This window comes from Myodes glareolus, chromosome 1, assembly GCF_982192425.1.
Source record: "Myodes glareolus chromosome 1, mMyoGla1.1, whole genome shotgun sequence".
Lineage (NCBI taxonomy): Eukaryota > Metazoa > Chordata > Mammalia > Rodentia > Cricetidae > Myodes > Myodes glareolus.
The window spans coordinates 19813469-19840732 of record NC_142026.1 but is presented as its reverse complement, the minus strand read 5'-3'; the positions used below and the strand labels follow the sequence as shown (position 1 = coordinate 19840732).

The 27264-nt window shown below is 43.8% G+C and overlaps 1 protein-coding gene and 1 long non-coding RNA gene across 3 annotated transcripts in view; one reads left to right on the top strand and one right to left on the bottom strand.

Annotated features, from left to right (window-relative positions):
- Epha4 (EPH receptor A4) overlaps positions 1–27264 on the top strand; it is a 146195-nt gene that overhangs the window by 8518 nt on the left and 110413 nt on the right. The window lies entirely within an intron of this gene.
- On the bottom strand, positions 17709–21914 carry LOC146896158 (uncharacterized). Its single transcript, XR_015004530.2, has 3 exons — positions 21678–21914; positions 20678–20829; positions 17709–19934 (listed from the first exon to the last, which is right to left on the bottom strand). It is a non-coding gene; the product is annotated as an uncharacterized LOC146896158 (long non-coding RNA).

The following is a 27264-nucleotide window of genomic DNA, read 5'->3' as shown; positions in this document are numbered from 1 at the left end:
TCAGTGCTGCAGCTCCAGGTGGCAAGGCTAAGACATTTCTAATACAGAGAAAACAAACGATGCTGCTGTATTCAGCAGAAGGCCAGGCACATTTTGCTAACAGGCCCTTAGATCCCAGCCGGCTTGATGCCCCTTCTGAAATGTAAATGAACGAGCTGAAGACCTGGGCTTGATTGAGCCCTGCTTAAAGAGGGTAGACACATTTTTCTGAACCTTAATTTGCTGACTTGGTTAAAAGTGATGAGTGTGGATGAGCAGGAAGGAGTTAACCGGGAAAGGGACATTGACTCAGCCTGTGCCCTCCCCCTGGCTCCGATTATAGAGAGTCCTTTCATTTCTTCCTGCCTCATGGACCCTTGGAGAAGTGGTCCAACAAGCGAAGAAGGAGATGCTTCAAGTGACGCTGTTCCACCTAACACCCCTTGAAGGGTTCCTAAGCAAAATTAATCTTGACAAAAGACCTCTTCATTTCTTTGAGGAGCTCATAATACAGTTAGAAAGAGTCTCTTTATTTGATCTGTGGTCAGGGGCAATAAGAGTAAATTGCAATCCATTTTGGTTATTGGGCTTTTGAAAAAGGATATTTTTATTGCAATTAATTTTTATCATATCACTAAGGTGATTTTTTTTTTTTAAAACCTGTCTCATCCAAGTTCAGAGTGGGCATTCCATTCTTGACTTCCTCTGTCAGAGCAGTCTGGCTTCTCAGCAATTTTGCATTGGAGTCGAGGATGAGAAGAGCCCACCTTGATAGGGCTTGCTTATACATACCATGTGTGGATTAAGGTGTCAAAACAAGCCAGTCATCCCAAGTCTTCTGTTTTGCTTGGCACCAACTGTTAATGGTCATCCACAGTCTGCTGCTGCCCACTCCATTAGGGCCACTGCTACACGGTGGCCAGTGTCACTATGTCTCCAGGTTGCAGCTATAGGACAGATCAGATGAGCCTTTTCTATCAGCCATAGCCTCAGGTTCATCTGACTTGGTGATTAAAGAGCCCGAAGTAAATGACTGCCAAACAATTTGTCTGGCATCTCAAGCATCCTAATGACAGGGTGGGATCAAGTGGAAGGCATTCCACTGGCCAGATCAGGAGGCCGTGGTCATCACCTCCAGAAAAGCATATTGTTGGTCATTCCCGTGTCATTGGGTTCTATGCCTCCCCTTTCAGGATTTCTATACTTTCCCTAGGGCCCTTCACTGCTTTGCGATGATAGTCTTATTTCTAGGAGTGGCTGTCTATGGATGTCAATAAAACGAGATAAAGATGGATTAGCTTATTTTCCGAGCTAAAGTGTTGACTTGAAATTTTTCAAATTAAGAGTGGAAAGTTTTCTGGAAAGATGAGCCCCATACTGTTTGGTTTGCTTTGGACTTGGCAACTATGTGGTAAGCTGACTGAGTAGAAGCTCTGAAGGGTATCCTGGCACTATTTGCATGAGGAAAGAAGTGTGTGCCCTATTCCTGGGGAAGGAACAACAGCCACAGTGGACAACCAATGCACAGGACCGTGATACACTATGGCTTTCTAGAAAAGACGCTTCTGCCCTTTTGAGTTTGGTAAAGTAGGACTTTCGCATCTTGCAGAGATCCGTGTGTGGTTGTTATCGTTTTCTTCTATTCCCTGCTGACATGCTCCCTCTGCTAGTCTATTCTCATTTCAGTCTGCCTGCCGCTATTGATCTGCAGTTGTCGTAGATCCTGGTAACTCATGCATTGCTCTGCCTGTTCCTCCTTGACACTCTCATTATCCAAATTGGGAGGAAAAGAAAAACAAAGATGGGATGAAGAGAATGGAAAGGCAATTGAATATTTTCGTGGTTTGTTTTATGGAACTGGTGGCTTCGTCACGTGATTCCTCAAAGGGGAGGAGCTAGACTCCTGGTGGGGCCCTGTCCAACTCTGAGCAAACTGTACACAGGCAGTTTTAAATTTAATGAAAAGGGATGGCTGTTTGGTTGTTTGTTTGTTTTGTGTTGTGACGAAGGCCAGAGAAGAACTTACTGTCTCTGCCCCCATCTATTGAGATAGTCTTGAGGAACTGGAAGCTACGGCTGGAACCACCCAATCCCAGAGATCCTCCTGTCTCCACCCACCGCAGGGCTGGGTTAACAGGCCTGTGTTTCTACACCTGGCTTTCTTGTGTAGATCCTGAGGATTTTTCTCAATAGCTCCTGTTCTGAGTCGCTTGAGAACAGGGTCTCAGACAAATCACGGGAGGCTGGCTTCAGATTTGCTCTGTAACTGAGAATGGCATTGAACTCAGATCATCTTGCCGCTACTTCCCAAATGTTTAGACTTTTGTACGTGTAGCATCACCCCAGAAGCTGAGTTATTTTTGAGAACTTCCGTGTTTTCACGCAAGATCGGGGTGGGGGGGCTGTATGTGTTAAATTTGATTTGTTTGTTTGTTTGTTTGTTGTTTTCACGAAGTGGGTAACTCTCAAGGAGATTCTTCAAGCACAGAACTCAGTCTTTGTTTGTTTGTTTTGTTTCTGATAAGCAGGAGTCTCTGGTAAATTTAGGAATGAAGGAAAAGCTTGAACAAGGGATTTCTTCAATTCCAAACTTGAGTGCGAACTCTAAAGAATAGCTGTAAAAACTCTCAGGAGAAAGTTGACCTTACTAGACCCAGGGCACACGAGATAGGGGCAGTGTGATAAATGACTTGGGCACGTTTCCTAAACCCTCCGCATCTTGTTCATCATAGACAGGGTGGGAGTGGTAGGGCCATGGTTAACTCACCAACTTGCCAAAGGGTTGCATGCATGCATGCAGTAAGAGGCACCTTGCAGACCACAAACACTACATTGGCCTTCCTGTTGCACGTCTTTGTCACTTGCTCTTCCCAAGGTCAGAGCTTTTGACTTGGGTTTGAAGAATTAAAGATCTGTCTCTTGGCCACTGTCTGCAGTCAAAGCTAAGGATGGAAGGCTTCTTATCTCCTCAATTACACTGCCTTTTCACAGCTTCTATTGACAATCTTATGTGAAGAGGGTCCCTCACCTCCCCCCATCTCTACAGCAAAGAACTTTTCTCTGAATGAAAGACCAGTGATCTGGGGGTGGAACAAGAAGGGGAATGTAAAGAGAGCTTAAGGAGCCGCATAAAGGAGACCAAGCCAGCTCTCCACCGCTGTGGCAGCAGGGTCCCTCCTCACTGTCTTTTCAATCAGTTCGCTGTAGCAGGACAAATAGGAGGACAGGTGAAAGGTCACCTAGTTCCTCATCCATCTTCCTTGAGGTCTGAGAGGTCAGAGCGAAGATTGATTAAGATTTTAAAAGTTTGACAAAGGCTCCTTGGGTGAAAATGGCCAGGGCGGGTGGGGGCCTGGGGGGTACTGTTGTCTTAAGTAACCCTGGTCATCCTCTGGAGTCCCCAAGGGACCTTGGTGACAGTGCTACACTTCCTCTTGCGGTTCTTAGGGCCAGCAGTCTATGCTGATGTGAGAGGCGTCAAGAGTCCTGCTAGATGCCAGGCTGGCCAATGCAGCCCTGGACTGGACTAGCACCTTCTAAAGCGATTTGGCTTGGTTTCACTAGGACAATGAAGAGTGTCAGCCCCTTTTCTGTCCTCAAGGAGACTGACTGTGACCCAATCAACCCAGGCTGAGGGCTTCGACGCAGAGGATAGCTAAAGTCTAGCCTAGTTGGTTTCCCAGGGTTAGCTCTGCAAAGAAAGATCAAAATATAATGTGGTCTCTGTTTCAGTGTCTGGGGAGCAAAGACATGTATACACGTACCTGCCGGTTAGGGTGCAGTTCCTATTCGCTCAGATTACGGAGCAGCGTAAAAGACTTAAAATGTTTTCAGGATCTTAATTTAAGGCTGAAAATAAAAAGAGAGACCACTCGGGGAGTGCTAATAAACAGTGTTTTCAGAAAGTACGTGTAAGAAGAATCCTTAGTAAAAAGGAAAGATTCTTTAAAAGGCAACGAGTCATGGCAGTGATAATTGAGTCAGGAAGGAATTAGGCAGGAATCAACAATACGTTTGTCTCACCGGTCTGGGAATATAACTCATGGTAGAGCAATTGTGCAGGGTACAGGAGAGACCGTGGGTTTCAACCCTAGCAATAAAAGCAAACTAACATGCTAACAAACCAGTATGCAAACTAATGTGAATACCCACTATAAACTGAAAGATTGCCTGAGAATGATACTATATCATATCACACCTGTGTTCGTGTCAGCCTAAGGCCTTTAAAGACACCCTCCCTGTCAAACTCTTTCAAGAATGAATGATATAGGAACGACATGGCGGCTATGAAATTGAAATATTACAAATTTATCCTCTGCAAAGGAGAGCTCTATCAAAAAAAGAAAGATGACTGTGTTTGTCTGATATGTGATGGGACTGTCACAGAAAGAAGCAGGGGACAGAAGGGTTTCAAATATAGCTCCGAGAGCCGCCCCTCCGTACCCTTTCATTTTTGAAATTTTTCTCTTTACCTTTGAATCGTGTCTGTAAGAATCAATTGCCTGACTCTCGGATCTGCTTTTATCTGCAGCTCTGAAGCATGTCTGATCACTCACAGACCTAATTCTTATCTCAGAGGAGCAAGGTTTAATTATTGTCCCTTCGATACTCTTTAAAAAAATGGTTTTTTTCCCCCCGCTTCTTTTGTGTGACCAGGCTTTTGTGAGCAGGGGGCTGTGTGCTGTTCTCTATTTTGGGTTCAGCACAGCGTCACCTGGGAATTATCGCAGTCAGGGATTTTTGAACTACGTTATTTGAGATTTGATGACTTATTTTATTCTAACTGAGCTTCCTTGTGCCTCTCAAAGGCGAATTAAGACGTCATTATTTTTATTAATACTTGAGCTGCGAGGGAAAGGGCTGATTAAGTGGTTCTGTGGTTGCCAGTGTGCAGAGCAAAGGTGGCCCCGTAACAACTCTCCACTCTCACATCGTTGAACCTCGCCACTTTCTTTTTCCTCTCTTTTGCTTTTAGCTGGTGAATTTAATATGAGCAAAGAATTGCACGCCTGTCAGAAAAGTTCCCAGCGCAGGGTTAGGGAAAGTGAAAAGGAAAAGTCTTTCACCCTCCACACACACAGAGTCTGAAACACTCAGGTTTCAGACGCACTCCAGCTCTGGGGGTGACGTTCTTCACACTCTGACAGGTCCCTTTATTTATGCATTGAACAAACAGCAGCATCCTTTTCACTGTCTTCTTGTTTATTATAAAATGTGACTATCGGCTGCGTGTGGAGGCGCAGGCCTTTAATCCCAGCACTCAGAAGGTATAGGCAGGCAGAACTCTGAGTTCAAGATCAGCCTGTTCTAGCGCAGAGAAGCCTTGTCTAGAAAAAGCAGGAAAAAAAGAAAGAAAGAAAGAATGAAAGAAAGAAAGAAAGAAAGAAAGAAAGAAAGAAAGAAAGAAAGAAAAAGTGACTATCATAAATATCATTTCATGTTCAGAGTGTTACTTTCTTCCATTATGTTAAATAAGATATTCATACTACAGTCTAATCTCTCAGATATTACTTTATGAGACAATGTGGCTAACCCTAGCTGGCTTGGTACTCTATGTAGACAAGGCTAGCCACAAACTCATAAAAATCTGTGTGCCTCTACCTCCTGAGTACTGGTTCTAAATATGTGCGCCACCATGCCACGCTAATATTCTTATGCTGACACTCTAACTTGTAAGTTATTCTTGCAGCTTTTTAGTTACAAACAGTTGCAAACTGGGTTTTGTTGGTTATCTGGTTTCCACTTGAACAAGGAAACTTAGGAAACCTCCTTGAGAGATTGTAAGTGGGTGAGTGGGGCTCAGTCTATCCAAGCCACTGCCATGGTGACAACCGATGGAGCACATGACGTCTCATTAAATGTTCATTGACCAGATGAATAAGTAAACAAATGAGTAAGGAATTCTGGCCCGTGTCGTGTTCAATAATTTATCTGGGAGAATTACATTTCATGGAGCCATCAGCATATGCCAAAATCTTGTCATGTGAATTAATGCATCGATAAGTTCCTAGTATATGTGTTATTATTTCCGTAACACCCTTTTTCTTTTCTAAAAATAAGATACATTTTTCATTTGCTTATATTCGAAGTTATCTTTGATGCTGTCCATGGCCTGATTCTTTGCCTTAACCACCGTACTAACCACTCTGCAGCATTTGCCCCCCTCATTATTTTCACAGAAGTCTATCCATTGCCCGAGTGGTTGTCAATCAACCTTGATTGGGTTGATTTGGTGCTCAATGCAAAGGGCCTCCATCATAGATACTCTGCAGACCTAGAGGCTCATCATAATTAAATGCAGGCACGCAAAGATGGGTGGAGCGCTGGTCTAAGACTTTGGAAGCGCTGTGGATTCCCTGTGCTAGGCCGTCCTGGATGAGGTTGATCTTCAGCGCCTCCTGTAAGGCAGTGTCAGTATCATCTGCCACACATCCAGCACCAGTGCCTTCTCCAGCCGTGGCAGAGGGTGACAGATGACCCTGAGCCACCACCTCTTGAGGCTCTGCAGTGGTGTGGGGGAAAAGTTAGGTCTTAACTTTTTATCATTAATATCTCGCCAGAACATTGCAGGCAGCTCGTGTAGTTAACACAGACCAGTCATAATAAAGTGATTCAAAACAACTTCTAGTGTTGGAGAGTTGGGCAGAATTTTTCATTTTTGCCACTTAACCAGAGACGTGATAAATCCAACTTCCCTACCCTCAAGGTTGCATGCATAAATTAGTGATTCTCAGCCATATGCCATTTGGTATGAGACATGCATGGGAGCATTATGTATGTAGGGCTTAGCACCAATCATTACATGGAAATACTTCTTAAAAATATTTTATTGTTTTATTCATGTGTGTGTGTGTGCATGTGTGTGTGTGCATGCACTATGTATGCACGTGCCCTAGAAAGCCACAAGATGGTTTGACTCTCTTAGAGCTAGAGTTACAGGTGGCCATGAGCTGTTCAACATGCGTGCAGGGAACCTGACCTCATGTTCCCTGAAAGAAGAAGAAGTACGCTTAACTACTGAGGTCTTCAACATGTGGAAACCTTTACTTTTCTTTTTCTGGTGTCAGGGTTGATATGGTGACAGTATGCTGTGCTTGGCCAGCAATAGCATTCCCGTTAGGTCTCAGCATAGAGATTTGTTTGTTTGTTTGTTTGTTTGTTTGTTTTTGAAAGGTTAGCGGTTACTTGTTCAGGAAAAAGCAATGGCATAGATCTTAGAGGTTACTCTTATTGTGATGAGACACCATGCCCAGAGCAACTTGGGGAAGAAAGACTTTATTCAGCTTTTACTCCCACATCACAGTTCATTGTTGAAGGAGGTCAGGACAGGAACTCAAGCAGGGCAAGAATTTGGATGCAGAGGCCATGGAGGATGCTGCTTACTGCCTTGCTCCCATGGTTTGCTCAGCCTGCTTTCTTATAGAGCCCAGGACCACCAGTCCAAGGATAGCACCACCCACAATGAATGGGCTGGGCCCTCTCCCATTGACCAGTAATTAAGAAAATCCCTTACAGCCAGATCGTAGGGAGTTTTTCTCAGCTGAAGCTCCATCCTCTCTGATGACTCTAGCTGGGTCAAGTTTACATAAAACTAGACAGCACAGTATAGCAGTAAAAGTTTTACTTTTTAATTTAATGTATTTGAATTGTTCCGTGTGTGTATGTATGTGCACCGTGAGAATACTCGGTGCCTGGGGAGGCCAGAAGAGGGTGTTGGACCCTTCAAACTTAAGTTAGGCAGTTGTGAGTCGTGGGGTTCGGTGCTAGGAATTGAATCTGGATCCTCCGGAAGAAAATTGGTGTTCTTACCCCCTGAGCCACCTCTCTGGCTCCAAGACACGTCTTACCTCCATCGATCACACCCTCTGTTTTTCCAAATCACTGCCTCAGAACAGTGATTTTGAAATGTGATCCAGATGGACTCCTCTGTGAGACCCTTTCATGTGGTCTGCAAGGTCAAAACTTTGATTCTGGGATATTGTTTGCCCTGCCACCCACCCTCTCAGAAATGCCGTGGAGTTTTCCAGAAGCTGTCTGACATCATAATCTCACTGAATTAGTTACAGAGCCAAATATAAAAACCCAGGTGTCCAGTATTAAGCCAGGCCCTGAATGAGATACAGAAGTGAACAACAGATTAGAACATGTAGGCCCTTTCTCAGTGATCTTTTTCTTTGAGACACTCAGATCTCTCTGGTTTGGTTTTGGTTTCGTTACAATATATATGTTGTTTGTGTTAACCTGAAGTGGGCTTATTGCTTTGTTGTTTTTCCTTCTGAGACAGGGTCTCAGTGTGCAGCCTTGGCTGTCCTTGAACTCACAAAGCAAGCCTTGGATTTACAGCCTTCTTCCCTTGCCTTTCGAGGGCTGAGATTAGATGTACCTACCACCAAACCCTGCTTGTTATTTTTCAATGATCAAAATTATACCAAAAGACCGGGACTTTGAGAAGGTACTTGCTGCCGAGCCTGATGCCCTAAGTTCAATTCCCAGGACACATGTGCTGGAAGGAGAGAACCGACTCTCCCAGAATTGTCCTCTGACCCCCACAAGGCATGGCCACCCCTGCGTCCATAGAAATAAGCAAATTTAATCGGAAACACGCTTTCCAAACTTCTATTGTAGAAACGGACAGCTGTAACTCATCAATTGAAATGTCTTGGCATCTTTGATAGCTTTGGAGAGAGAATTTCAAGGCCAAGAAGTTGGAGAAGCCACGCAGTAGTTCAGCAGTCTTTTTATGGTTTGGGCAGTCAGAACTCCTGAAGGGCCCTTCTGTCGCCTGGTGGGCCACTGAGGCACGTTACTAGTTGAAATGGAGTTGGGAAGGTCTGGGGGAGAGAATCTTTTCCATAATCTGCGAGATTCTGATAGTTTGGGAGAGCGGCGTTTCAGTCAACCTTGTATTTGCTTCTGCAACATCAGGCAGCAATTTATAGCCGTTGGTTGCCTAAAGACTGGTTGTCTGTGACCAATGACAGGGCTCCACGTTCTCCTTAGGCTGACTGGGAATGAATATGACTGAAGAAGACCCAGAGAGCCTGGATCTTTTCCTCTCGGTCTTTAATGCCCATCTCATCCTATCCTTTTGACAGCAGGTCCCTCTGAACTGGGTGGGAAAGAAAGGCAGGTGAGGTCATTTGGTTCTGTGGTCTGGAGGGTAATTAATAGGCCCATAACTAAATGGACATCCTATGAATATTCAGGCTTTATTTTGCCTTCCTGGGAAACAGGCATGTTGGAATGGCTTTCAACTCCCCTCGGAGACACCCAGCATTTTCGGGGTGAATGTGGGTTGTCAGCTGTCTGCCGGCCCTTGCCTTTCCAGGCTGCACATTTCTCCATTTGCATATTCTGTATGCGCCTTCATGCAAAACAGCCCACCCACTTCCCCCTTCCACAAAGGCAGCTAGGGCTTCCCTTTGGAAACGGCAGCCAGAATCCCCGTCTGTTTGTGCAGAACCCAATGAGTTCGACACCATGCAAATTAATTTGGCTTCCATTTGATTTGAATGCCTCCAGAGCTTGGGGGTTGGAGGCCAGAGTGGACTGTTTGCGCTGGGCACTTTGTGGATAAAGCCCTTCCCCCAGCCCCCAGTGTGACTGGTTGTCACTCTCGAGCTCCCCCTGCCCCATGCCAAACAACCCAAGCCCCTGCTGCTCATTTCATTTTGACCTCTGGAAAAGGCACCCCCGGCTCTGGTGACTCCTTAGACTTGTGACAGCTCCAGCTGGAATCTTGCTGTTCTTTCTGAGGTGGGAGGAGATGGCGTTATTCGGATTATTCGAGGAATGTTCACAAGGGTTCCCACAAAGCGCTTCAAAACTCTCTCGGAAGGAAAAGATAAAACTTCTTGACAAGAGTTGTCAGGTCTCAGGAAGTTCCAAAAATCAGTGTTAGGTCCCTCACTGCTGGGCTCTTTCAGCAAACAGATACTGAAAGTGTCTCAGGGACAGAATGCGCATGGTTCTTTCACCTACACTTTGCATTTGTTTTTAATTTTTTTGAGACAGGGTTTCTCGGTGTCACAGTCCTGGCTGTCCTGGAACTCACTTTGTAAACCAGGCTGGTCTGGAACTCACAGAGAGCCGCCTGCCTCTGCTTCCCAAGTGCTGGGATTAGAGGTGCGAACCACCACCTCCCGGCTGCTGTTTGCATTTATATATATCTAAGAGCGAACACACCAGTCCTTATGTCTAGAGACAATTCGACTCACTTATTTCCCCGATGACATTCCTCTACAAAAGTCTAATCATGGCACTGTATATTCTGTGCACTCTCGATTGAACGGTGCCTTTGCATCGCACTCCCCTCCTTATGTCCCCCAAATTTTCAAAGGGGCCCAAGTTTTACCTTATTCCTTCTAAAACAGGGACGAGCCAACCGCTTGTTTTACCCAGTGATCATCACACACGATTATAAACTAGAAGAGGATTTTGCCCGAAGTGATTTCTGCAGTTCAATGAGTCTTGAGTTCAGTTTACTTCACAGGATGGGCAAACCAGACCCAGACAGACTTGGCAGCCTCACTAAAGTGGAGGCAAGGTCAGAAAAGAAGATCTGAATACTGGAAAGATCTTTGGGGGGTGCTCCGCCGTGATCTGACAGAGTTGGATGATGCGGGGCAAAGTCCATTCGGGGTGGATTATTAAAATGAAAGCCCAGCAATGTGCTGTGCACTTGGTGTGCTCTCCTGCGTCAGGACTGGCGGAGAAAGTTCAGCTGCTGGTCTGGCAAGCATGGATTGAAATAGGCCATCCTTTCTCAGAGGTAATCCTCCTAACCTCTCCATAATAAGTTACAGAGCTCAAATTGTCCAGAATCCTTAAAATACCATTTGAAGCCAGTTGATTGATAATGATCATTTCCCGCGCAAGTGCAGATATTTCCCACACCAGTACAAAGCCATGGTACAGTTTCCTAATTACCCTGATAATCCTGTTTGCTTGTATTTTTTAAACTATGAAGTGCTGGGTAATTATTCAATTCTTAATAGAAGGCAAATGGCAGTGTAAACAATAATTAGGATGTTAGACAGACTAATGCGCTTCAAAGCAAATTGGATTTTTTTTCCATAGTGTTCAGCATGAAGTCCCATAAAGCTAACAATCTAGAATCCAGACAAAAAAGGTTCCGTTCTGTTCATATTTTATGGCGGTATCTCTTCATGGCTTGTTTCTGTGAATAGCAGCTTGCCCCAATGAGGCTGGCTGTGCCCAAACCAATCTCACAATTGCTTCCCTGCTGTTTGACATTTGGCTACTTTTGCCCAGGGCTCCAGCTTGGGCCTTTGTCTGCCTGGGATCCAAGGGTCAGAGGTTAACAGAATACTGATTTCCTCCCATAATACTACAGCAGGTAAATATGGCCCAGCCTTATGATTCGGGAAGTCCCGGCCAGCTTGGAATGCTTTTCTCTGAAGCCTTTGTCCCTCAGAGCGTCTGTGATTTAAGATGCCCAGTTTCCCACTGTTGCTTCCTCTGCAGACTGCTCCATTCTCTCTTACCGTTCTTTCTTACGTGACTTTGTCCCTTAAATCCCATTCACAACAAAAACCCTTGAAGAAGAATTAACTTTTATAACTTTAATAATGCACTATTACTTTAAAGTCTTTAGGCAGTCAGTTATATGTTGTGGTCTTATCTGCACTGGGTTTCAGTGGTCATGTGTTTAACCAAAGCAGCAGACAAATATTTTAGTAATTTATTAATTCTCCAATTTTTTTTATTTATTTATTTTTTGTCTAGCCTTCTCAATGTGTGACCAGTTACCGGTGTAGCTAAATAAATAATTGGTTTTATTTTGTTTTCTATCTCCCTCCTCTAAGGAGATATCCAACAGTTTATCATTATCAATGTTACTAATGTTTTTCACCAGCATAATCTTATCCTTCCCAATTTTTCTCCCCAAGATTAATGAAATTCACTGTTGCATTCGCTTTGGCTCTGATTCACAGGCGTCTTGCTAAGTTTAAAATGTTTCAAACTTTCGCCTTTTTGTTATTGTTGTTGTTACTATCTTTTCTTTTTCTTTCTTTTTTTCTTTTTCCTCCCCACCCTTCTAAGACTTTGCCTTTTCTGTTTGGCCAACCTCTTTCACACTGCACTGTGAACTTGATACTTGGATTCATTTGTTTTCAGTTTGAGTGTTTGAAAAAGACATCCCCAGTTTGAAAAACAGTTTCCTTTTGAAGTGTCCATCCTGGCAGTGACTGAAGCAGCCTCGGGCAAATTAGCATGTTAAAAGAATGGATCAATGATGGCTGGGCTCCTCCACCCTTCTTGCTCCCTTCCAAGGGAGAAGAGTTTTGGAGAACCCTAGGAGGCCCTTGACAGATGTGCCAAGAGGCCCGTCGATAGCCAAGTAGGGGGTGGGGGTGGGGGGGAGCATTGACAGCTTGATCTAGTGCCCAGCCTATGTTCGCGCTGGCCATTTGAAAATGGATGCAAGAGGAATTGACAGCTTCAGAAAGCTCTTGCAGTTTATGTAATTATGGAGAGGATTAGAAGGAAAGTGTTGGGAGAGAGACAAGATCGATAGCAGGCACTCACCTTCATCACTCCATTTTGTTACGTTTAGTCTGGGCTTTGAGCAGACTGTTTTACAGGTTGGTTTTCCTTAAGGGGGGTGTGTAAGCCTGTGCATTAAACATGTAGATAGCCCAGCCAGCAGCCCCTGGGATTGGAGAGCAGGCTGGTAGGTACTTTTAAGAGAACAGTCTTCTTAAAACCTGGAGGTGCCGATTAACTAATGGCAGAAATTGAGAGTCCATTGCTCTGTGTTCGTTTGCAAGGTGCCAGCAAAGAAGCCAGGTTCTAAAATCCAGTGGTTCTCAACCTTCCTACTGCTGCAACCGCTCAAGACAGTTCCTCATGATGTGTTTGCTCCCAATCATAAAATTATTTCATTGCTACTTCATAACTGCCATTTCCTACTATTTTGAATATCTGATACGCAGGGTGTCAGATTCAAGCCCTCACCGGATCAAGACCATTGTTCTAAACCCACTTTTTTTTAAATGGAACTATCTTTGCTTGTATCCTAGAGTATAAAAATTTGCATCATTGCAGAAGTATAGTAAAATGATGTGAGGGCCTGAGGCATTTTCAGACAGAAGGAGCTCAGGAAAGAGACAAGGTGGTCATGTCTTCTCCTAAAGGCAGGAATAGCATTTTAAATGGCTTGAATAGAAGAGGATGGTCTATGAGCGAAACTCCCCTAGGACAAACACAGGGACTGTGCTAACTGAAACAAGCCTAAGGTCCTAATTTATTGTCTTTATAAAGGACTCTAAGACCCATTTTGATAAAACTTTGTTGCTGTAACTATGTCCGTAGTTTTTAAGTGGTCGCCATATATGGTGAAATTCGTGTACCCGGACTTTGGCATTTGGATGAAAACTTTGTAAAGTGTGTTAGAGATCTTGGCTTTCCTGCCTCCTGGAGAGACAAAGTTCATATTTACCTTCTAAGAATTGGAAGTTGTGGGTGCTGGAGAGATGGCTCAGAAGTTAAGAGCATCGATTGTCCTTCCAGGGAAGCTGAGCTTCTCTTCCCAGAATCCATGTGGTGTCTTACAACTTTCTGTAACTTCAGTCCCAGGGGATCCAATGTCCTCTTCAGTCTCCTCAGTCACCAGACACACGTGTGGTGCATAGACATACATGCCAGAAGAACACCCATGTGCATATAATAGAAAGAATGTTTCTTTAAACTTAAAACATATCATGTTTAGAAAGATACATTGGAAAGCCCCTCCATTCCCGAAAGGATTAATGATGTCTGCTACAGATAATGAAGGAGGAACACAAGCCCACTGAGTTTTTCCAGCATTTTCAATTTTATCTTTTAGCTGGTTATCATAGATCTACAGGAAAGCTATCGATTTCTGTAAGTTTATCTGACATCCAATCTCTTGATTGAACTCATGTGAATACTAATAGGTTCTCAGTTATACCCCAGGGTTTTCTAGAGACCAGATCATTTTTATTGCAGGTGACTATATTTATATTTCTTCCCCTTTCCCCTTCACAGTTTCAAGTTTCCAGGGATGCATATTTATCTCAGGTCTACATTGGGGGACCCAAAGTCTAGAAGATCCTTTGTAAGTCTAAGATTCTAAGATGAGACTTTGAGGCATCTGGTTTGAACTATTTCATGTTTCTCAGAGTAGGAAACTTGGTCCAGGTTCTCACTTACAGAGGAAGATGACGCTCTTCTACAGACACCAGCAAGCAAGCTGTTAAGACAAAACATCTTTGCAAGAAATTACTACGTTGTGATCTTCCAGCCTTAACTTACTTTACTTCCAAAACACCCTTAGGTGACAGGTACTCTTTGTATCCCCATGATAAAAAGCAGAACAGAAAGGTCCCAAGGCCAGGAAGACTCTTCTAGAGGGTTTACAGAAAGGGCCAGCCCCGTCACTGTGCTCTAAGCTCTCCAACTGCCCACCCTGCTCCCTCTGGGTAATAGCTGCTGCTATCTCTTCCTCCCCTCCATCCATCTCTGTATGTGTGTGCATGTGAGAAGAGTGTTGGATGAATATGTAGGTGCATGCCCATGCGTGTATGGTGACCAGAGGAGGGTGTTAAATGTCCGGCTCCCAAGTTCTGCGTAACTGCTTTGAAGCAGAGTCTCTCACCGAACCTAGAGCTAGGCCAGAGGCCAGCAAACCTCAGCCATCCTCTTCTTACTTTGGCTTCTCATAGCACTGGGGTTACAGGTGTGTGTGTGTCCACACCCAGCTTTTTATGTGGATCCTTGAATCCAAACCCAGTACTATATGTGTACACAGCCAGCCACTGAGACATTTCTCCTGACCCCGGGGGAAATTATTCTTATCTTGACATTGTATCACAACATAAAATGTTTCCCTTGAACTCATTGGGAATTTATGTACATGGACCTGAGAAGGGTACATTGTCTCAGCTCAAGGAAGGATGGCCTACTTATATGAGTACCTCGAAGTCTAACCCATGTAAAACCCTTTCCTCCCCCAAGTTGTATTTAATCAGAGAGTTTTATTATAGCAATAGCAAATTAACTAGGATGTGTTTCCGCATACTCTGTCTCTCCACATTTCTGGGCTTCAGTGATTTTTATACCCTTCATCACTTCCACACCAATAGTCAAACTTCCATGCCTTACCTTGCACTGTTCCTTTTAAGAAAGCCAGCCGCATAGGGCGATGGACAGACAGGTGGTCAAAGTGTCCGGACTTTGTCATGGGTGAAATAAAGCTTCAGGTGAGAACCTGGAAGCCGAGTGTTCTGAGTCCGTCCGAGGATAAGTTGCAAAGAGGAGTTTTCAGGGAATTAAATGAAGACTGGGAACAGTGGTTGATTGCAACGATAAACATTTCTTAAGCTTCTGCCCTTGTTCAGGCAGGGGGAGGCAGAAATGCGTTCGTGGGCCTTTAAGTGTAGGATATCAATGACAAAGAAGAACTTGGTGGAGGGCAGAAGGCGGCACTTCGTAGAGTGTGTGTATGTGCACAACTGTGGAATGTGTGTGTGTTTATCAGCGTGTGTATGTGTGAAGAGTGTGTGTGTATACACGTGTGGAGTGGGTGTGCATGCATGATTCGTATGTTGTAGAGGATCCCGCGGATAAACACAGTGACCAGTTGCCTTTCAGGACTGAATGGGAGTTAAAGTTTTGGTAACTTCTCTATTGAAGGCTGGCAGCAGGAAATGCTATCAAAAGTTATTGTTACGTGATGGTGGTTTGGCAAACTCACTTGATTTAAATGTGCCAATGTAATATTTTGTCTGGAGGGAAATCTACCATAAGCAAACTTAGAGTTTAAAGTGAATGACTGAGCCAGAGTAGTAGAATTTACAGCGAGTGCTTGACAGTCGTTCATATGCAGATGGACAGCAGTCTCCCTATATAGATGGATAGCAGGTAAAACATCTAATTAGGGGCTCTAAACATCCTGCAGAAATCTGCTTGAGGAAGCCTTTAAGTCAGCCAGGTGGAGTTTACAGTAGGGAGAGGCTTGGGCCAAGCAGAGAGTCCCCATGGATAAGGCATCACGCAGAAGAACTAATAGCCAGAGACAGAGATAATAATGCCAGATTCACCACTCACAATAGCCATCAGAAGCGAACTAGGAGAGTTGAGGCAGTCAGTTCGAGTTCTAGCTGGGATTTCTTGCCATGAATGACCTCCCTGTGGATGAACTTCCAGCTTTTCTTTCCCACTGTAGGCATTTTTATATTATGGGATAACAGTAGTGACCTCTTGGAAATGGTCTTATAGCTGTTCTCAATGCACAGTGTCTCTCTGTCTTTGTCTCTGTCTGTCTGTATCTCTCTCCTTCCCTCCTCTTCCTGTGACAAGGTCCCCTGTAGCCCCTTCCCCTCAGATTGGACTACTACATAGTCAAAGATTATGTTGACCCTCAGATCCTCCTGCCTTCATCTCCTAAATGCTAGGAACACTGACACATACCACATGTAGTTTCTGGGTATTTAACCCAGAACTTTGTACATGTTAGGCAAGTGTGGTGGTTTGAATGAAATAATCTCCCTAACCTCAGGCATTTGGTACCTAGTTGGTGACACTGTTTGGAGGTGTGGCCTTGTTGAAGGAAATGCATTAACTATAGTTAGACCTTATGACTTTAAAGATGCCGTTAATCCCAGCACTTGGGAGGCAGAGGCAGGTGGATTTCTGTGAATTCGAGGCCAGCCTGGTCTACAAGAGATAGTTTCCAGGACAGGCTCCAAAGCTACAGAGAAACCCTGGAAAAAGAAAAAAAAAATAAGACTCAGGCCTTTTCGAGTTTGTTCCTTTTTGCTTTTAGCTCCTCAGTTTCTTGGTTGAATAAATAACTTGTTTTAGAAGTTGGCTAGGTCATGGTGTTGTGTCTCAGCGATAAAAAGGTAACTAAGACATTCTATGTGTCTTAAAGAAATTGTTCCATTTCTTGTGTTCCTTATGCGGGAAATGAAAATGTATGTATGTATGTACATGTGTATGTGTATGCAGCCTAACATACTCCATATACACACGCATTATTACACATACTTAAGTCATTGAAGAGAATTTCTTAGTATTCATCTATCAATCAGTGATCTAACTATTTCACTGATTAATGGTTAACTAGACTATAACAGGTTTAATTATACTCTCGTTTTATTGTGTTAGCATAGCATGGAAAACTCGCCTGTCTAAATATGGCTTAAAGCCATGTTCAAGGGAGCATATGAATCACACGGTGATTGAAAACAAATCACAAATTCCTGTGGTTTGTTAAAATGTCAAACACAGACAAGTGTAAAAATGGCAAAATCATCATCACTCTTAGCAGGGTGATCACTCTTAGCAAGACCGAGAATGCCTCTTGATTTCTGGGCTTCCACATTTTGCATACATGCATGCTCACACATAGCACATGTGTACTGTAAATATTATTTTTACACGTAATGATTATAATTTATTTCCACATCAATAAATGTAACTGTTAAGTAGTATTTTATACCTAAAGTCAGTTTTCTGTGATTTGGGTATACTTAAAATTGCCCTCTCCCACTCCCCTTCTTCTTTGTATTTTTTAATTTTAAATTTGTGTGTGTGTGTGTGTGTGTGTCTGTGTGTACATGTGTGTACATGTGTGTGTAGTGGCCAAGAATTTATGTAGGGTGTCTTCCTCAGTCTCCACCACTCTTTTTTTAAATTGATTTTTATTGAGTTCTACCTTTTTTGCTGCTCCCCTCCCATTTAACCCTCTCCCATGGTTCCAATGCTCCCAATTTACTCAGGTGATCTTGTCTTTTCCATGTAGATTAGATCCATGCCTGTCTCTCTTAGGGTCCTCATTGTTGTCTAGATTCTCTGGAATTGTGATTTGTTGGCTGGCTTTCTTTGCTTTATGTTTAAAACCCACTTATGAGTGAGTACATATGATAATTGTCTTTCTGGGTCTGAGTTATCTCACTCAATATGATGTTTTCTAGATTCATCCATTTGCCTGCAAATTTCAAGGTGTCATTATTTTTCTCTGCTGTGTAGTACTCCACTGTGTAAATGTACCACATATTCCTTATCCATTCTTCAATCGAGGGGCATTTAGGTTGTTTCTCAGCATGATCGTGGAGCAAGCACTTTACCAACTGAGCCATCTCCCTAATCCCACCAGCCTTATTTTTTCTAGCTACCAAGTTTTTTTTTTCACTTTGAGGCATTTAGCCACATTGCCTTGAGCTAAACCTTGAGCTAAGTTTTACTATTTTCACATACTCTAAAATATTTTATTTAAACATGCTTATTGTAAAGGCTTTCATCTAGGCAAAAAAAAAATAATTCCATTTCGGGGCACATGCTCATCTTGGCTTGAGATAAATGTAATGCAAAAGGGCATAAATCCTGGGTTGTTGTATGTTAATTTGCATGCGCTACTTATTAATGAAGAGAACTCAGAGTGAGGTGGTTTTTTTTTTCTTACTCATTAGCGCTTGTTTATGAGAAAAACTCTTCTAAGACAACGTTCTCAAGCCTCTTCCCATCAAAGACTTCATTCCTTTTCTAAAAATAAAAAAAAATCAATTAATTTCTAAGCTTGTTTAAAACAAATGTAGAATTCCTTGTCTACCTGTGACAGTTGTTGGCAGGTACCTTTTAATATAATGGATTATACGTGTTTTAAGATGCCTGCTGAAAATCGTTGCCTCTGCCTCTTTGGAGCTCTTCCGGAAGCCAAGATGCTCGGGAAGCACAGAGAAGTCCTCCTTTCTCAAAGCCATTGTTCTCCAGCGATGGAGTGGGTTGTTTTTATAAAATTGTTTGGGTGCCATCACCTCACAGTTTTACAAAATACCCTCACGGGTTTCACCAGCTAGAAAGGAAAATGACTTCATGGTTTTAGTATGAACTGAAAAATACCCACACCGTAGAAAATAGGACTTCTGCTCTCTTTAGGCTTGGTTGTCTCTCCTTCGTGAGTTCAGCGTGTTTGCTTACATTGTCATCAGCTGTTTTTGTGACCTCAGAAATCACCACCCGGAAGCTGGGTCACCCGTGTGTCCATACGATTGCACGCACCTGTCCCACAGAAGGCTAGAGTCAGCCAAGTCCTGTTTCATGCTCTTTGAGCTTCTCAGAAGTCAGTTTCCAGTTGTGGGAGCCAAATGGAGAGAAACACCTTGCTTTCTCCCGCCATCCTCGACTCTTGAGACGCGAGGCTCTCATTTGGAAGCCCTTGCCGTTTAGAGATCAAGAGAGCTTTGCCCCCACAGGGCAACTCTCCTACTGTGAAAGTTCCTCCTACTGGCAACTTTCATTTATCCTAGCTCCTCTTAGTCATGATAGAAGAGCATATTGTATTTTTTTTTAACTACTAAACGCATTAACAGGTTTTGTCAGTGAAGTGATTAGTGTTGTTCCGGGAACCAATCGCAGAGAAAGAAGCATACCTAACATACAGAGTATGTTGAGTAAACCTGAAGTCCCATTTGATGCCATGGGTGGAAGGCTTCGGTCCCCTGTTGTAAGAGCGTCAGTATGATTGGGTGGTGACGTGTCTTTTCCTCTGATGATCCTAAAGATAGTGACCTCAACATCATCCATCCACTGGGCCATGAATTCATTTCATTACTGTGGATTGCACTTCTGTTTTGCTTAGGATAAGCCGGGGCCTGTACCTGCAAGTGGAGTCACAGCTTCCCCCACACGCTTAGAAAATGCAACCACTCTGTCTCTTTGTGAGTCAACATTCCAGTTCCCCACTGGGTCCGGAACGTCTAACTGTAACCCTGAAGTCCTCCATTAGAAAGCTCTCAGCCCCACAGTTGCTCTGAAGTACAGGAAACGAGCACGTGGCTCGTCTGTCCATCCTCTGGCTGGAAGCCTCCTGAGTCTCATGAAGACCCACAGGGTGGTGGTGACGCGGACCTGTCATCCCAACAAAGAGGCCGAGGCAGGCAGATCCCTCTGAGTTCCAGACTAGCCTGGACGGATTACAGAGTGAGTTACAGGACAGCAAGGGCTACTCGGAGAATTACCTTGTCTGAAAACAAACACAAAAGCTCCAAAAGACAAAATAACATGAACAACGAAAGAGTTTGAGGACCCAAAGCAAGTTTTCCAACATTTGCCTACTTCCCTACTTCGGTGTCTTTAGGTATTGCCCTCCTAATTCCAAACCTTCCCCATCTGCTGGCAGGAAGGTTTCTAAATAGCCAGCCCATCAAAGGGGAGGACTAAGCCATGGCGAACATGTAGGCAGATATTAGAAGGGAGACTTAGCAAAAGGATGCTTTAGCCAGTGCCCTTTTCTGCATAGAGACGGGACAACTGCCCTGTGCCCTCATCCCTCAGAGGTTATTGTCAGTCGGTAGTTACCCACCCTCTCAGAAGATTCAATAAAGAACCTTGCTTGCTGTATTCTCAGCTCTGAATTCTCAGCCCTGGAAGAATGAACAGAAGCCCCAAAGCTCTTGATGCACACTCGTGGCATGTAAATTCAACCATTATAAAGGTCACATCAATACAGAAAGAAAAAAGGTTGATCAAAACTGGCATGTTTGATCATTTAAATAGTATCGACCGGATTATTCAAATTGCATATTGATCTGTTACTTCCTCCCCTCCATCCTTTTCTCCCCCTTAAGAAACAGTCTCTCTTTGTAGATTAGAAACTAGACTTTCAACTCACTGGCTCAGGCTCTCTTTGAACTTAATATCCTCCTACCTCAGTACGTGGATTACTGGCGTGCTCTAGGAAGCTGAGTTTGTTCCCGTGCTTTAGTCAGATGGTATAGTTGAAAAGATTGGTGCGTCAGTAGTTAGGGCTGTGTTTGTTTTTCTTTATGTATAGAAACGAGGAACCACAAGGAGCAGTCCCTAGATGGAGAGAAGAAAGCTGTTGTCTTATAGAGACGTACAACAGTTTATTAAGTAAACTTGGCGGTGGTAGGCTAGTAAGAGCCATCCTTCCAGTTTTCACTGTTTAAATACCATGCCTCCCTACACACATGGGCACACACACGCACCTCCCTTCCGGAACACGCTCAACACACATGCGCAACACACGCACATCTCCCTGTGCTCATACACACACATCTCCTTGTACATATACAAGCCTCCTTACTTGAACACACACAAAATGCTGCACACCTCCTTGCACACACACGTCTCTTTCCATAAACACACTTAGCGTATCTACCCATCCCCGTCCCACATGCACACACACCCATGCACGCACGCAGAGGCCAGAGCGAAAGCATTGATTATCCGTTCACTTCTGCACAGAAAGCTCCATAGCACAGCACAGGGCCGTGCCAAGGAAGGGCTGCCTCGGCATCTCTTCTCTCCTTTGATGTTCTCAGATTCCCAGGCTGTACCTGTCTTCCTCCCATCCAGTGATAAATGCCTTTCCGCCTACCAGGGATGCAGAGCGCTGCTCCGTTCTCCTTCAAGTATCTTTTGATTGCATTACTTAATGTCACCTAAACTTCCCTAGTAACTAACATTTTATCTCACTTTTCAGAGCCCACGGTGTTACTTGGAGAGTAAGTGCTCTCCATTGATTAGCTGTTAAAGTTCAGGCAAGTCAGTGAATTTCCCTGTGCCTCCTTTACTCATGTAGGAATAGGACAGACTCCATCAGAAGAGTGTGCAGAGAATGGAAGTCAGCAGGTGGGGCACCAGCAGCCTGCGCCTGAGACAAACAGACACCATTCGGTACATACCACCTCGTCCTGGTCTCCCACCGCTGCTGGCCTGTTGCGGCTCTGTGCCTTAGCCTGAGCAGAGAAATTAGGCCATCACTTCCGTCTCTCTTTCGCCTTTAGCTGGACATCCGGTGAACAGCTTGTGCTGTGTGGGACAGCCTCCAGTCAGAGTCCACCCTCTTCTTGGGCTGTCTGATTCTTATTTTTCTTTGCCTCTACTTAAGTGATTAAAACTACGGTACACAGAGTTCTGTGCCGTCCTGGTACTCCCCCGTGATCACTGACGTGAAGAGATGTCAGTATGGTTTTATTTATTTGTAGGCGTCTGATTGCTTTTTATAACATACTCAAGAGCGGGGCACATAATGTGCGCGTGTTACCATCTTGCTACGATACTGAATGTGTAATAAATTTACAGAGTAATTGAGGCTGAATTTTCTGGGGGTTTATTTACCAGATCAAAGGCTGACTTTGACATTCAGCGTTTATTTTATCTGCCAAATGAAAACTTACAGGTTTAGTCGATTGCCAAGAAAGGAAAAAATAATCTAAATTATATGGATTCTGGCCAGTTGCTCTTTCTTTTAGGGCATAGCAGAGATGGCTCTTGGTTTTCATCTTCCTTCGGCAACTCCACCTGATCATAATCGTCAGAATAAACCTCTAGTAATTAATCCAGGCTCCCCGCACTGCGATTTATTCCAGAGAAGTGACATTACCCAGAATATACTGCTTACCTTTATTGAATGTCATTGATAAATAATTCAATTGATTTTCGCACTTTGTACGTTCTGATATGAAATACACCTTTTGTCATGTCACTAGATTGGAATTCTTTGACAATACATTAACATGCCAAAAATAATATTGCACGAAAGAATAATGTCGAAATAAATTACAGGTAGGGCTGTATCCCTAAGGAGATTTTCATTCGTGTCTCAGGACAGAAGACTTACGACCCGGCTCACACGCGTCTGCTTCATCCCGGTGTGTTTGAGGCTCTTAGTTCAATCCAGTAAATCACTCATTTTGTGCGTGCTGCATACCCGGTCTCTGTCAGCTTTCCAGACGACACAGTTATACAAAGGAGTCTATATACAGGATTTGTTTCCTTTAAAAAGAAAAAAAAAATGCCAAGACTTTTCTTGCAAATGAACCTGAAAAGAGATAGTGTGAGGCATATGGGAATAATGCTAGTACTTTCTTATGACTTGTTTGCAACTGTCTTCAAATTATCTGCAGATCTGCAGCTTCCCTTTTCTCTTTTTTTCTTTTTTGCCAGGTGGTAATGGTTCATGCCTGGCGTTCCAGCACTCAGAGGCAGGTGACCTCTGAGTTCGAGGCCAACCTGGTCTGTAATGTGAGTTCAGTACAGCTAGGGCTACAGAGAGAGACAGAGAGAGAGAGAGAGAGAGAGACAGAGAGACAGAGAGAGAGAGAGAGACAGAGAGAGACCAACCCTGTCTTGGATATCTACAGCTTTTCTTTTGGTAGGTATTAAATAAATTATTTAGTATTTTATTTATCTAATTTAATTAAGTAGTTTTTTGAGACAGGGTCTCACTATGTCGCCCTGGTTGGCCTGGATCTCACTCTGTTGACCAGGTTGGCTTTGATCTTATAGAACTCTCTATCTGCCTCTGCCTCCCAAGTGCTGGAACAAAAGGCATGTGTCACCACACCTCCTGGTCTATTTTATTTTTGATTATATGTAAGTATGTGTCCATATTTGTATCTTCAGTGCTTGAGAGTTATATAGAAGGTTGTAAACCACCTGATGTTGGTGCTGGGAACTGAACTCAGCTCTTCTGCAAGCCCAGCACACAGTGTAACCTGAGCCATTTCTGTGGTCCCAGTTTTCTTTTAAAATGGTTCAGTCCCAACCTTTAATGGAAATTAAATAATTCCTAGATCAGACTATTGATAAATGAGATTATTTCTGTTGTGTAATGTCTATTTTATCGTAAAAACTCACTGTCTTTGGCCTTTCACATGATTCTTTTTTAAAAGGTTTATTTTTGTTTTACGTGTATGTGTGCCTACTTGTTTGCACACCGCAGGCATGCAGATTCCCTCAGAGACCAGGCAAGTGTATCACATCCCCTGGAACTGGAGTTATAGGTGGTTGTCAGCCACGATCTGGGTGCTGGGAACTGCGTCCAGGAAAGAGCCTCCTGTGCTCCATCCGCACCATCTCTCTGACTCCGTCTTTATCCCGATTCTTAACTTGCCTTAGGTGTGGTTTCAGAAGTACCTCGATGCAGTGGGAAGATCCTATAGATCCAAAAGGTGCATAAAAACCATGTCCTATACCTAGAAACATGGAACTTCCCCAAATAGCTGTTGGAATCAGTCAGTGAATGGCTCATGACCTGCAGGCACACATGTTCATGAGTTCATTGATGCTCTCAAAGGTCCATAGCAGAAATGGTGCTGTATCTCCCCTTTTCTGGCATTTACTTAAGTCATTTGTGTTGAAATTTTTGTGTACTTCTCTGATACAAACTTCCCTGTATTCTACCTCTAGAATCTCAATCTTGTATCACTGCAACTATGTAACCCAGGCTGGCTGCAAACTTCCAGTAATCCTACCTTGGCCTCCTGAGTGTTGGCAGTGTAAGTGTGAACCATCACCACCCATGACGATAAGCACTGTGCTGTTTGCTTGCTTGCTTGGGCAAGTAGTTAGTTCTCTGCCACGGAGCTAATTTGGAAATTGATGAGCCTGTCTGTGAAGCTCTATGCTAGAGTGGCCGCCTAGGGTCTGAGAAGCCCTAGTTGGGAAGCCCTACTCTCTCAACATGCTTCCAGTCTACTTCAGAGAAAATTATTTGTCATCCAAAATTCAAGTTCCCCAGAGGCCTGATCTTCCTTGAGATTTTTCCACATGTCTGATCCGCAAGTTATCTGCCCTTGGGCAAGTTTCTCCTAACTCAGTACTCAGTCAAACCCTTAGCAGAGTGGGCCATCTGCCAAAGCCTTATAGCTCTAAAGGTATGGTAAGATCCTTGTGCAAATTGTGCGGTAAGATGCTCAGATATCAGAACTCTCTGTAGACTGCCCTTATCTGCATGAACTTCCAAGGGGAAGAAGACTTGATAAAATGCAGATCAATGCCTAAGGTAAAAGGGGAACTGGAGTTGCCTGCCCCACCCTGGACTCTGTCTGGAAGGACTTTGATGAACAAGAACTTTGGTCTCTTCCCCATAGTCAACTTATCAGATATTCCCTGGTTGCTTTCTCTATCTTCAAGCCACCAAGAGCCGTTGATCCTCGAGATTCTTTATGTACCATAGTCAGCAGTGGTAGATTTTTTTTTTTTTTTAAAAAAAAACTCACCAAAGGGATTGCACCACTGATATGAGGATTTGTGATGTTTACCAGAATCTTTGTTCTGGTACTTTGGGCATGCCAAGGAAAGATAAGGAAACCCTCAGAGCAAAGTTGACTTGAGGGTTAAATTTAAAGGATGTTTGACTTTATTTAAACAAAAGGAGAAAATAACACACCAGTGTTTGAAGAGAAGAAAAGGGACTTGCCCTTGGTTTGCGTGATTGATGCTTTATTGCCTTGTCGATGACTCCTTAGGCCAGTGGATGTGAGGATGATGTTTACTGAGGCTTGGAGTCTGAAACCTTGGTAGAAAGTCAATGTGTGCTTGCTACCTTCTTTGAGTGCAAAGCACAAGCCAAGTTAGTAGAAGGTGAGTAGTAGGCACTGCTTTTTTTTTTTTAAAAAAAACAATGAGTGGGGTTCCAGAAAAGAGTTAGAGCATTAGAGCCAGTTCAGATGCTTGTTACAAATACATCTGGTTTGTTTGTCTGGTGCAGGGAGTTGAGCCTAGGCCTCTTGCCTGCTAAAGTCATGGGTCTTTCATTGAATTATCCCTAACACCGGCCCTACTAGAAATATATACTTTTAAGGTCACTTATCAGAAGAGTTTTAAAGTTTAAAGTTCATGATTTGAGTTGTTGTTGTTTTTGTTCATGTGTCGGTTTTTGTTAATATTTTCTGTGTATGGGTCTTTTGTCTGCATTCATCCAGAACCTGTGGAGGCCAAACAAGGGCAGCACATCCCCTGGTAGTTACGAGCACCCATGTGGGTGATGGAAATCGAACCCAGGTCCGCTTGCTGGGAAAGCAGCTAATGTCTTTTTTTTGTTTGTTTGTTTTTATTTTTCCTAATGTCTTGAAATCTTTTATGATTTATTTAACTTTATTTTATGTGCATTGGTGTGAAGGTGTCAGATCCCCTGGACCTGGATCTTCAGACAGTTGCGAGCTGCCATGTGGGTGCTGGAAATTGAACCCAGGTCCTCTGGAAGGGCAGTCAGTGCTCTTAACCGCTGAGCCATCTCTCCAGCCTCGTAGCTAATGTTCTTAATTGATGAGACATTTCTCCAGCCCCAGTGATCTTAATTTTTAACCAGCTTGCAGTTTGTTCTGGTGAATTCAGGCCAGAGAACAGCATTTGGAAACTATTTCTGAACTCTTATTGCCCCTACCTCTCAGACTCATTCTGGGTGCCAGAGCTGAATGAGATTTGTGAGTCTTGCCCCTGCGTAGATCTGAGACAGATAACAGTGCCTGGTGTTCCTTTTAACCTGGCATTAACTGAAAGGTCTGTGGATCCAGGGGCCATAGAAAATGAACAGTATTTACATCCTCATCCCCACTAGCTGAAAAGGGCATCTCTGCCAGGGTAGAATTTGCCAGTCTGAAGTGTATTTACATTAGGTGTTCTGTCTGGTCAGGAAGAAGGTTAGGTGTAGTTGAGGCTTTATAAATGCACTCTTGGTGTGCATGAGATCCTGAGTCCACACTCCAGACCTGGAGGAAAGGAGGAGAGGCATTAATTGACAATGCACGCCTTAATAAAAGGATCGTTCTTTGCTGGGGAGGGAAGACGTACGGGCTACTTACCTCTTTTCTACTAACCATTTCTTGAGGAGCAGGTTACTGGAAGTATATTTATTACACAGGTAAGAAAGGCTGCTCGGGTTGATTATAGATATAAAGTGAAGCCATCAGGTCAATGTGGAGCTACTGGAGGAATAGGAGGTAGGGACTGCTGAGACTTTTAGATTGTGTTCGCACCTTTGCTGGGGCTAAGACAACCTCCATAGAGCTATTTGATTCTTTGTCACAGGTGAGGAAATCGCACACACAGCCTCAGGCACTGAGCCACAGCAGAGCAAAAGTGGCCTGTCTGTCACTCCCTGTAGCATGTGTATTTTCTCCTGGGGAAGAAGACTCCCCACAAGTGCTTCTGGAGTCGGCAAGGTGTTCCATGTAGGAGACGAACTTACTTAGAGGTAGGCTGGGCATGGATTAGCCACGAAGACTTTGAGAAGCCATCAGCATGCGTTGGAGCCAAGGCAGACAATTTAGCCAAACCAAAACCATTCTGGACAATCAGATCACCACCATTTAGTAACTGCTGGTGAGCTTTTGTACAAATCCATTGTGTACTCCAGCCATTCTCTTAGGCACCCTAATGTCTCGATGGCCTGACGCCTAGGTGAGAGACATCGGATTGCCTTCTACAGTTGAATCTGTTTTTTACCCAGGCTGAATAGAACATCTGAGAACCTCCAGCAGAGGT